This window comes from Ixodes scapularis, unplaced genomic scaffold, assembly GCF_016920785.2.
Source record: "Ixodes scapularis isolate PalLabHiFi unplaced genomic scaffold, ASM1692078v2 ptg001352l_1___fragment_2___debris__unscaffolded, whole genome shotgun sequence".
Lineage (NCBI taxonomy): Eukaryota > Metazoa > Arthropoda > Arachnida > Ixodida > Ixodidae > Ixodes > Ixodes scapularis.
Window position 1 is genome coordinate 1 of NW_024610140.1, and position 11,853 is coordinate 11,853.

Sequence of the window (11,853 nt, forward strand, 5' to 3'; positions counted from 1 at the left end):
ACGAGGCCGCGTGCGAAAGAGGTACGCACAGATATGAGGCAAATGTTGTTTTCTCAGCCCAAAACAAACTAAGTAGATTATGTTCCGAATTAGGTGTACGAAGCGACGGAAAGACAAAATCAAAACATAACATATGTAAGGTAAACCTTTAGAAAACGTTTCTGTCGTGCGTAAAAGGCGTCGTTTATTACATTCCCTTCTCTTGTGGGCGCTCTTATATCGGGCAGTCTGGCCGGTACTGAAACATCCGCTTCAGGGAGCACGACAGCTCTTTGAAAGGCACCCCGTATTCACATCTTGCGGTAAATTTCCAAGATTGCGGGTGCAAACCACGCTTAGCAGACACCAGTATATTATATCGACACCACGAGCAAACATGTCGCGAGATAGCGGAAGCGTACAACATCACGAAAAACAACAGTTCGTGTGTGAGCCAACCTTCGGTGAGTCTGACCCCCACTGAGGTGAGCTTTCTGGATTCAGGTTAACAACAGCTCCTGAGGAAAGAAAGAAGAAAATAAGTACTACAATCGGATGAAAAAAGAAGAAGGTGGCATATTCCACGAGGGCGCCCAGCAAGCGCGGGAACTTTAGACTCCATGTTTTTCATTTCATTGTCTTTCTTATGTTCTATTAAGAAACCAGTTGATAGTGAGCACTTGTCTGGTGTCTCTTCGTCTCTTGTCCTCGTCCCACTCGCGCTGTTTTTCAACAAGAAGTCAGTAAGCCGTCCTCTTACTATATGTTCGCATTTATTCATCAAATATGCTCAGTTAGCAAACAACAGAAAAAAAGTGACCAAGCTTTTTTTCGTTTCTCTTCCAAACTACTAGAGTATCGTACATTTGTGGAAGGCCACGTAATTGAAAATATATGGAGTTTATTCAACAGCAACGCCATATCGTAAAATCAGGCTGGCCAATAAAAAAAAAACGCTTCGTATTTGTAAAAAAGTTCAATTTTGGACACTCATCATTCCTTCACTGGAAATGCAACGTTTCTTTGTTTTGTTTTTTGTCTTCTTTAACGCGCACGCTTCACGTTTTGAAGTCCTCTCACGCAGGGATGCAACAGTGTGCCGCACTCTGATGAGATGCCGGTAGGGAGTGAATCTCAATCTCAGTGTTGCCGGTAAACTTCGCTCCGGTTGCTGACCGCTAGCAGCCGAGGTCGTCGCAAGATAACACGATGAGTAGCCTCTGCGGTATGGACACAAAACTATGGGTGGGACGCACTGCGATCTGCAACCATACATGTTTACGATACGATCCACTGCTTCGTCATAGCTGCCCATAAAATAATCTCCGTCTCCAACCTGCAACAAAGTCTGTACTCAAGGAAGTAACCCGCTGCGTCTCTGCGTCCACAGACAGCATGACCTGTTATAAAAATTAAATAGCGCAAAGGTTAGACAAAGGACAACGGACAGAACATGTAGACAGGACAAGCGCTGTCCTGTCTACATGTTCTGTCCTTTGTCCTTTGTCTAACCTTTGCGCTATTTATATTTTTATCACATGCATATCCAACTAGCCCACCTCAATATCTTAGTACAGCATGACCTGTTTCGTAAGAATGCCAAGTGCGGTGTGTGAGCTCAGAGTTTTAGACCAGTAGCCAAAAGAGACATTTATTTGTGCAGCTATGAAAGTTTTATTCCTGTAACGCCAGAACATTTGACATTTTTATTACAATTAGTTGATTCCCGCGGGTTTTAGAGGTTGGAGGAGAGATTGCCAGATATTTCAGCGTTCCACCCCTATTTCGAACCTATTTTTTAGCTTAATGCTCGAGTACCGTCCTTAATAATATTTGAAAACAAGACGGTAGACCAGTTCGCTGCTGCTTAGTTCACATCAGCAACATGTACCAGTTCAAGCCACCTTTTACCCGTTTGGCCTGGTGAACGAGGCTCTGGTATTTTAAAGTTCCACCATCATAGTAAATATTAGTCACAATCAAAAACACACATGCTCTTCAACATACAGTGTCGTTGCATGTATCAGCGGGTATTTTAATTTAACCAGGCGGTATTCACTAATAATAATAGTTTTTTTTCTCGTTTCTGCTGAGCATGTATTCAATGCGGGCTTCCGTAGCGCTTCCTTCCTGAGCGTGTAAACTCTAGGGTGGCTTCATGTGCGCTTTGCTTAGGGTGGTGACATCTCGCCATTTTGTCTCACACGTTTATTTTTATTTTTTGTTCAGAAGCGCGTGAAAGAACGTGGCCCTGCACACGTTTGTGGCGTTGACTGTATTATGGTGCCATTTTGTTTTCGCTGATTTTTTTGTATTTTCCCCGTGAGCGCGTGCTGTCGGCATCGGGTACCACAAAGGGTGGCATCACCCTAAACAGAAGGACATTGAGGCACCCTAGTAAACTCTTAAAAAGGCTCATACGTCTACTTTCCCGCACAACACTCCGAGAGCCAATCACCGCAACCTACGGAGGCAGCTCAGCCAGTGAATTGCCGAAACATATGTTTAGACCAAAAAAAAGCGCAGTCTGAGTTCTGACATTAACCAATGCAAAACGTCACGCTTGCATTGGTTAATGTCACAACTCAGACTGCGTTTTTGTAGCGTAAGCTACACTGGCCGAGGTTGAGCAGTTTCGCGTGGCTGTCAAACAGCCGTGCTGCGCAAACGCGAGGAGCTGCTTCCGCGTGCTCCACAAGGGCGCTTGCTTCCCCATCCTTCTTCCGGACGTCGTATATGTGTGGCGTAAGCCTCTCTGTGGAGTTCTTACTTTCGCCGAATTAGAAGGCCGGGCGATCTTTGCATGACTCAACGAAGAGCCGCTTTCCCCAATTCCTCTCCAAGCCTTGGGCCCTTTCTTTGGGGGGCCGATCCTTCGGAAGGGGGAGGCGACGATCGATTGTCGACACGGGCTTATGAGTCACCGCAATCCCGTAGCGACCGAGGAGAAGGGATGGGGCCTCGCTAGTGCCGCTAGTGTAGGGGACACAGACGCGATCGGAAGGGGGATTACTGCGTTCTAGGGGTGGATGCTTCGATTACTCCAGTATCCGAAAAATAAACCGCCGAGGGTAGCCGTTCTTGCGAAGATCCGATGTTTCGACCTTGATTTCCTCCTGGAGGCTCTTCTTTGTGGAGCAGGCGGCGAAGGCGCGCTTGCAGAGTGCAGAGGCCACCGACGCTTTATGATGTCGGGGGTGGTGGGAATCAAACCCCAAGTATCTGCCGGTATGGGTTGGCTTCCTGTAAACAAAGAAGCTTAGCCCACTGCCACTCCCGGTTACTGTAGTAACCAGCGATAGATGGCGCCGCGTCTCCCAGCGGTGCCGCGGTCTGAGCAGGAGCGCGGAGCGCGCGATATAAAAGATCACACGTTCGAATCTCCGTGCTGGCCGATGCGTATTGTTTCTTATATGGTGGCAGCGATTTAAGCCAAATTAGTTCGTAGCGGTTTAAGGAAACGAAACAACGCTGGACAGTAGGCCCAGAGATGGTGGCGGCCACGAAGAACGCCAAAGTGAGCGAACAGCGATCAATCTGACAAACCTGCTACCGCCGCCGAAACCGCTAGACAAGGCAAGCGAACCCTGGAACGCATGGAAGAAGTGGCTAATAGGATTCTAGGTGTTTGCGGTAGCATCCCGCCTGATGGGCCAACCTGACAAAGTGCAAGCAACAGGTTTAGTCTGCATCAGAGAAGAAGGTAGGCGAATTTACAATACCTTCACATCCGATAACGAGGAAGGCAGAGAGAAACTCGAAGTCCTGAAAAATAAGTTCGCGGCGCACATGAAGCCAGCGTTCAACCTCACGTACCAAGGATTCATCTTTGGGAAAAGAGACCAAAAAGAAGGTGAGAAATTTGATGAGAGGTTGACGGAACTGAGGGTGCTTGTGCACAACTGCGAGTACGGCGGCGTCGAAGAACGTATGCTGAGAAGCCTAATAATACTCGGAACTAAAGACCGGCAGCTGCAGCAGAAACTGATTAACGACAATCCTACCTTTGACAAAGTCCTGAAGATATGCCGAACAAGGGAACGAACTGAAGAACAGGTCAACGAAATCCACGGGAAGGACGAGCGACACGAGGACCCACTGGCAGTAAAGGTGCTTAGATAATCGGACCAAGCCACGTGCCACTGTTTCGGCTTCGTTCATCGCGCGAGCACGTGCGCAGCTACTGCAAAACCGTGCTAACCATGCCTTATTCGAGGCGGGCTAGGCCACTTTGCAAAATACTGCAAGGGCGGGACCCACGCATCAGATAGCCGTCAGCGACGCCAGACGCAAAAGGACGAAAATTTGATCCCAAAGTACGACAACTAGAGCGCGAGGATACGTTCGACAGCGATGAAAATTATCTGCTGTGCCATTTAACAGTAGATAATATAGAGAAAGAAGACCGATGGAGCGAGACAGTCACAATAGAAAAAGATAGCGCACGCTGCAAGCTCGACACCGGGGCTAATTGCTCAGTCATCCCAGAGAGACCTGATTCACTTAATATCAAACAAAAAAGTCCGGAAGTGAGAAAACCAAACTGTCATCGTTTTCTGGCCACAAGAAAAAAGCATGTAGAAGAACAACACTGACAGTGTCGAATGGAGCCAGAACTGTCCAGGAGGAGTTCTTTGTGGTCAAGGAAGAGGTACCAGTGACGTTGGGAGGAGAAATGAATGAAAAACTTGGAGTGATCAAGCGTCTGGCATCAGTGTCAACAGAACACGAAGACACGAATGCAGCATGTACAAACCTTTGTGATCCTGCCGGACCATACGCAGACGTTTTTCGCGGACTTTGAAAGGTCAAGGAATTTGTGTACAACATGAAGGTGAAGCCAGTTTCACAAGGTGTCGTTTGCACAGCCAGGAAGGTGCCTTTGGCAGTGCAAGAAAAGGTCAAGTTCGAACTTTAAAGAATGGAGAACCAGGGAGTTCTGACAAAAGTAAAAGAACCGACAGAATGGGCCAGTTTCATGGTAGTTGTCGCAAAGAATGACAAAGTGCGCATCTGCATGGACCCAGTTGACATGAATCAAGCCCTGAGGAGAGAACACTACCCGATGACAACACTGGATGACAGTGCTGTTCAAATCGCGGGAGCGAAAGTGTCCTCTGCGCTAGACGCCTTCTCAAAATTCTCTCAGATCGAACTTGATGAAGAGAGTTCAAATTTGTGCACCATGAGTACTTTGTATGGAAGGTACAGGTTTAAGAGCTTGCCCTTCGGAATAAGCAAAGCACCTGAGGTTTTTCAGCGTGTCATGAACGAAGTACTAGATGGACTCACAGGAACAGCAGTCGTGATGGACGACATATTCTTGTGGGGAAAGACCCGCCAGGAACATGACGACAATCTTCGACACTTGCTCCAACGCTGCCGAGAGGTGAATCTACGACTTAACCCAAAAAACATCCAATTTGCCAAGACAGAAGTTCGCTACCTCGGACAAGTGCTGACTGGAGATGGAGTGGCTGTTGACCAAGAGAGAATCAAAGCCATACTGGAGGTCAACGAACCAAAAGATCGCAACGAACTTCGAACATTTCTCGGAATGATCACCCACTTGTCGAGCTTCATACCACGTCTTTTTGGAGCGTGCGGCACCACTACGAGAACTGCTGAAGAAAGAGATCGCATGGGTATGGACCGAAGATCAACAAACAAGTTTCGAAGACCCGCGAGACGCTTTGACGAAGGCGCCAGTGCTGGCTAACTACACTGCAGAAAAAATGATTACGCTGTCAGTCGACGCAAGCCAATACGGAGTAGGGGCCGTTATCACCCAAGACGGAAGACCAATAGCGTACACATCGAAATATTTGACCGCCGCACAAACGAAATATGCGCAGATCGAGGAAGAGATCATGGCCATTGTTCATGGATGCAGCACTTGAAGTTTTTCAGCGTGTCATGAACGAAGTACTAGATGGACTCACAGGAACAGCAGTCGTGATGAACGATATATTGGTGTGGAGAAAGACCCGCCAGGAACATGACGAGAATCTTCGACACTTGCCCCAACGCTGCGAATAGCTGAATCTACGACTTAATCCAAAGAAGATCCAAAGTTCCACCATTACATATTCGGCCAACCAAACGTAACAGTGGAAGCCGATCACAGGCCGTTACAGGCTATTTTCATGAAACCGTTGCATCAGTGCCCGATGAGACTGCAGCGGATGAAAACGGCTCTCCAAAGATATTCATTGGAAGTAAAATTCATAACTCGAAAAGACCTGCAGCTAGCGGACGCACTGTCACGCTTTCCCACGAAGGAAACAATGCAAGAAGAAGAGAAATTTCAAGTCAACGCACTGGTTCACATATCTGTCATGCAACATCCGCTAAATTAAAGAAGAGACACAACTGCAGCCGATGTCCAGATGCGGCTACTGCGCGACTATGCATAGACGTCATGGCCCGAGCAGAAAGAGCAAGTTCCTCAACTCGGAAGGCCATTCTGGTCTTACAGAGAGGAGATCCACGAAGAAGACGGCCTTGTGCTGCGGTCAAAAGAGATAATAATACCAACAGCCATTTCATCCAAGATTCTCAACTTGCTCCACACGGCACACACGGGCAAAGACAAAATGAAGAGCCCGTGAAATTTCGTTCTGGCCCGGTATCAACGCTGAGATTGACCGCGAACATGAGAAATACAGCAAATGCGAGAAGCACAAATCAAGAAACATCAAGATGCCACTCCTGAGCCACGCACTGCCAGCGCTTCTTGGCAGTTGGTCGGGACTGATTTCTTTACTCATGAAGGAAAAGACTGCCTACTCCTGGTGGATTTTTACTCATTTTATTTTGAGGTAGAAGAAATGAAAAGCACCACTGCTTCCAAAGTCAAAGAGTTATGCTTTAAAGTATTTGCAACATATGGACTGCCGTTGAAAATAATAAGCGACAATGGCCCACCATTTGGCAGCCAGGAGTTCAAGCAGTTCTTGGAAAACCTCAATATAGAACAAGTTACATCAAGCCCCTACCACGCTCGATCAAATGGCATGGCTGAACGAGCCGTGAGACAGGCCAAACAACTGTTGCGAAAGAGTGCCAACAGTGAAGAGTTTTACTGCTCCCTCCTTGAGTGGCGCAACACTCCACAAGACGATGTCCTCCAATCACCAGTACAGAAACTGATGAGCCGACACAGAAGAATACTGTTACCTGCGCAATCGGAACATTACCTGCCAGATGTTGTGCCACCCAAGGCTGTCACATCTCGTCTCACAGAAATAAGGCGGCAACAACTACGATAGAAGCTCAAGAACATTGCCAGCCATTGACACGGGTTCTACAGTCACCGTCTACAACACCCTGCGGCGGACATGGTCACCTGCCATAGACGTAGGACATCCAGTGCCGAGGTCCTACGACATACTAACCCCAGGGGGTCAGGCCCACCGAAGAACCCGTGCACAGTTACGAATGGCGACTGTTTATTAACGAGAGCCGACCTCCACGGGGAAAGACACAGCCTGCACGGAACAGAGCCCCAGTGACTTTAACCAGAGTCAGCCTCACCCGGGACCGCAGCCTCGAAGAGGAACAAGGGAAAGAAAGACAGCCGGCACGGAACAGAGTCCCAGTGACTTTAACCAGATTCAGCCTCACCCGGGACCGCAGCCGCGGAGAGGAACAAGGGAAAGAAGGCCACCGCAGCGATAGCCCAACCATGTTGATGGTGACGCTGTACGCTGACTTTTCCAGATAAAAGATATGTAGTAACCAGCGATAGATGGCGCCACGTCCGCCAACGGTGCCGCGGTTTGAGCACGAGCGCGGAGCGCGCGATATAAAAGATCATTTGTTCGGATCTTCATGCTGGCCGATGCGTATTGCCTCCTAGAGTTATTAGTACGTCCAGAAAGGAATGGGAACCTTTGTCTTCGCGTTCGACGGTGAATTGCAGCGACTCATCCACCGAGTTCAGGTGCTTTAGAAGACTATCCACCTCGCTGGTTTTAACGACGCAGAAACAGTCATCTACGTAGCGCAGGAACGTTCTGGGTTAAGGCTCGAAAGTGTCGAGAGCCTTGCATTTGATGGCCTTCATTGTGAGGTTTGCCATTGTCACAAATATGGTTGCCCCATGGGTGTGACGCTGGTTTGCTTGTAAAACTTCCCGCTTGAGGCACCTTGCAATCGCTACAATCTACGCAAGCTCCTAGGTGAATGACGGGGATAATATTATGCTTAGACCTAAAAAAACTTGGCGCTATGGCATTGTTCATGATGTCTGTCATGAACAATGTCATAGTGCTCAGTGCCGCAGTGCAGGACGTTTTTACGGGTTTAAACCGAATATCCACCCCATCATTTGCCGAGGGCATTTCATATGTTAGAGGGGAGGGGGCGGGGGCGCAACGATATCCGGACTTCCGGACTGAAATGTCAGAGCTCCCGTTGACATTTCTGAAGTAAAGAACGGAAAACCGATTTCGCCTGCGTGTCCTAGGTATTGTGTAAAAAAAAGACAAATCTGGCATTTCTGTCACCCCTCAACTCGCTCCCAGTCTTCAGGGTCGCAGCTGGTCGCACTCCTAGTGATGTAATTCGGGGTGTTGTGTAGGTTCCGTGTGCTCTCTCGCAGGATGCTTCTTCTCCCTCTCTCTGCTGACATTAGCGGTCGTTATGCTGCAGCGTAGAGCCGAGCGAGGTCACGTAAGCCTCTCGCCGTAGTTGTGTCAGCTGCCACTGGCGCTGCCGGTGGGGAAAAAGCTTCGCTTTTGTTTGCGAATATGCTGCGGAATCGCTATATTTTTTTAATGAAGGAGATGTTTTCTATATCCTCCGGAAAACGATAACCAACGTAAAACTGACGAGACGCAAAATATTCTAATATTAAAATTGTTGCATCCCCCCCGCCTTCCCATATTTCAGCAGGGAACACATGAGCGACAATAATGAGCGCCATGCGGCGATTACCATGGCAACAGACCACGACGCTGTGACGTGGACCTATGCCATGCCGCCACGTCACAGCGTTCTCGCAAGTTGGTGTATGAAAGCCGTCGCGAGGAGCCCGTTTTTGCTTTAATTTTTAGTCCATGGAACTCGCAACAAACTTTAACCCTGAGGGTGTGGGTTGATGTCTTCCGTGTGTGACGCCCTACTTACATGTGTGGATATTACACTTTTGTGCAAAACAGCTGTTAGTGGCTCGTTTCCCCAGTTTCGTGGCGGCGTAAAAGAGCAAAGGAATTCAGTTTCCGCACTAAATTTAGCTTAAAGCTTTAAGTCACGTCACCTCTGAACCAATTTTGTCTCCATGCTAAATATGGCGGGAAAACCCGAAACGACTTTGCTTCCGCTGTCTAAACGCATCAGGTCGCGTGAAGGTCGAGCGATTTGTTTTAGGTCGACATTTTTCGGAAGCTATTTCGTCCTTCAGTATATTTATAGCACCAACCAAGAAGAAGAACACCTGCTACGAAGATACCGGACGGTCTCTCTAAGAACGCCTGACAGAGTCAACTTGTCGACTTTGTCCTTTCTCTCTGTCTGTTCTGACGACGAGTTAACACTCTCCGGCGTTCGTAGTCACACCCACCTCCTGCATGCAGCACGCACGGCGGGTGCAAATGGGCCGATGCGTAGCCCGTCGTGTGGGCCTCTCAGAAGATCCCCGGCCCAGTGCCTTTCACGAACCCGAAGGCCCAACGATGTGTGGCCGCGTTACGCAGCGAGGAAGTCAGACAACAGCTACTACTTCCAACGAAAGCCGCAACAGTGCCTGTGTATGCTTGTATATTGATCTTGTGGAATGTGCTGTGCTCTATGTGTTGGTATACCGCCGTCCACTCGAGCGTGGCATAGCATCCAAGGCCGAGAAAGCCCCCGATTAGGCGCAGCCACCCATCGATCTCCCTATCTTTCTTCCCTTTCTTTGGGGTAAAAATATGTTTTCTTAACAACAATAACCAAGGGGTGTATTTGATATCCAAAATTAACAGTTTACAAACGTTCAGTATATTCTCCGCCCCCCTTCTCTGTCCCTGTCCTTTTTTGCGCAAACGCATCTGTAACTATGTTCCATCCGTACCAACTCGTCCACCTGTCTGCATTACTAAACTAATGCGCTTCCAATTTAATACCTTACGGTGTGGTGCGTCTGCTATTTAAACATTGTATTCTTCTATTAAGTACCGTATTTATTCGAAAATAGACCAACCTCTTTGTGAACAATACCTGCGAGTTTGTTTCTCTACAGCTCTCAAGAAGAAACAATCATTGCGATTTGTGGAAGAGGCCCAGCAAATGATGAGGCACCGACAACGTCAGAACAAAGAAATAAAAGATCCGTGTACATCGCATCTCTTTCGTTTATATTATTACCAACGTTACCTCTGTTTCGCCATTCGCCGGCTGTTTTTATTAAGTCTAAATGATTGACCTACGTGGGTTCTGTTGGAAGGTAGATACACCAGTCTGCTCATAAAAAAGAAGACCTATTTTCGAGTATGGCAGTTAAAAGGAATCGCGTGCATTTGTGCTCCTTCCCATCTCCAGCAATAACGAAGCTTTGCTTGACGTATCTTCCGGACTATATTCCGCAGACTTTATGTCTAAAAATAAAAATTGCCGCGGTGCGAAGAATGAATAGGTGCAGACTGCAGAATATTTTTTTTTAGGGCGCAGCTCTTAGGGGCCCCTTTCCGGCTTGAGCGGCGTCGGCGTCGCTGTCGGCGTCGGCGTAACCGCGAGGTCACGTGACCCCCCCCCCCCGAGGTCACGTGACCCACCCAGGTCACGTGACCCCCCAAGGCCATGTGACCCCCTTTAGGTCACGTGACCCCCTTAGGTCACGTGACCCCCTTAGGTCACGTGACCCCCTTAGGTCACGTGACCCCCTGAAGTCACGTGACCCCAAGTTACATGACCGCAGAAGTCACGTGACCCCCTGAGGTCACGTGACCCCCAGAAGTCACGTGAGCCCCTCGAGGTCACGTGACCCCCCGAGGTCACGTGACCCCCTGAGGTCACGTGACCCCCAGAAGTCACGTGACCCCCTTAGGTCACGTGACCCCAGAAGTCACGTGACCCCCTGAGGTCACGTGACCTCAAGGAGTCACCTATCCCTCAGTACGCTTCCATCTTCCTCCTCAAAAGCTGCGCTCTAACCGGCGTTACAGGGAATTGTAAACGGCTTTCATTTTTTTATTTCAAGATTGTTAACTGTGACGAGGGGTGATGGATTTTGTGAATCACAGATTAAGTTAATTAAGCTTTTTCTACAGGGTGAAAAGCATTTCATTTATCGAACGAAATCAAATATATCATAAATAGTTTTTTATCAGTCAGATTAAATTGGTTTAATGCAATCCCAAGCAGCACAATTCCCTGGTTCAAGCTTGAGCCTGCTTGGGCAGCCGGGGAAAGTTTCCCCGGCCCAAGCACCATTTTGCTCCAAGGGGCAAGCTATCCCCAGCCTGGCTAGCCACCCTGGCAGTTCAGTGGGGGTTCCTTGTCTAGCCAAGCTTGGCTCTATGGTGTCTCTACAGCCAGGCCCAGGCTGGCAGTTCAGTGGTCAGCCAAGCTTGGCAAAACGGTCTGAACGCAGCCTAGGCCATGCTGGCAGTTCAGTGGTCAGTCAAGCTTGGCAAAACTGTGTAAATACGGACTGGGCCAGAGTGGCAGTTCAGCGGTCGGCCAAGCTTGGCCAAACGGAGTAAATACAACCTGGGCCACGATGGCATTTCAGCAGTCAGCCAAGCTTGGCAATACGGTGAAAATGTAGCTCGGGCCAGGGTGACAGTTCAGTCGTCAGCCAATCTCAGCTGTGTAGTAAAGCTCGGTCGATTTACCTGCACCGGTGCATAAAAGTGCAGGGTGGTGCTTTCAGTGGTATCTCAATACACA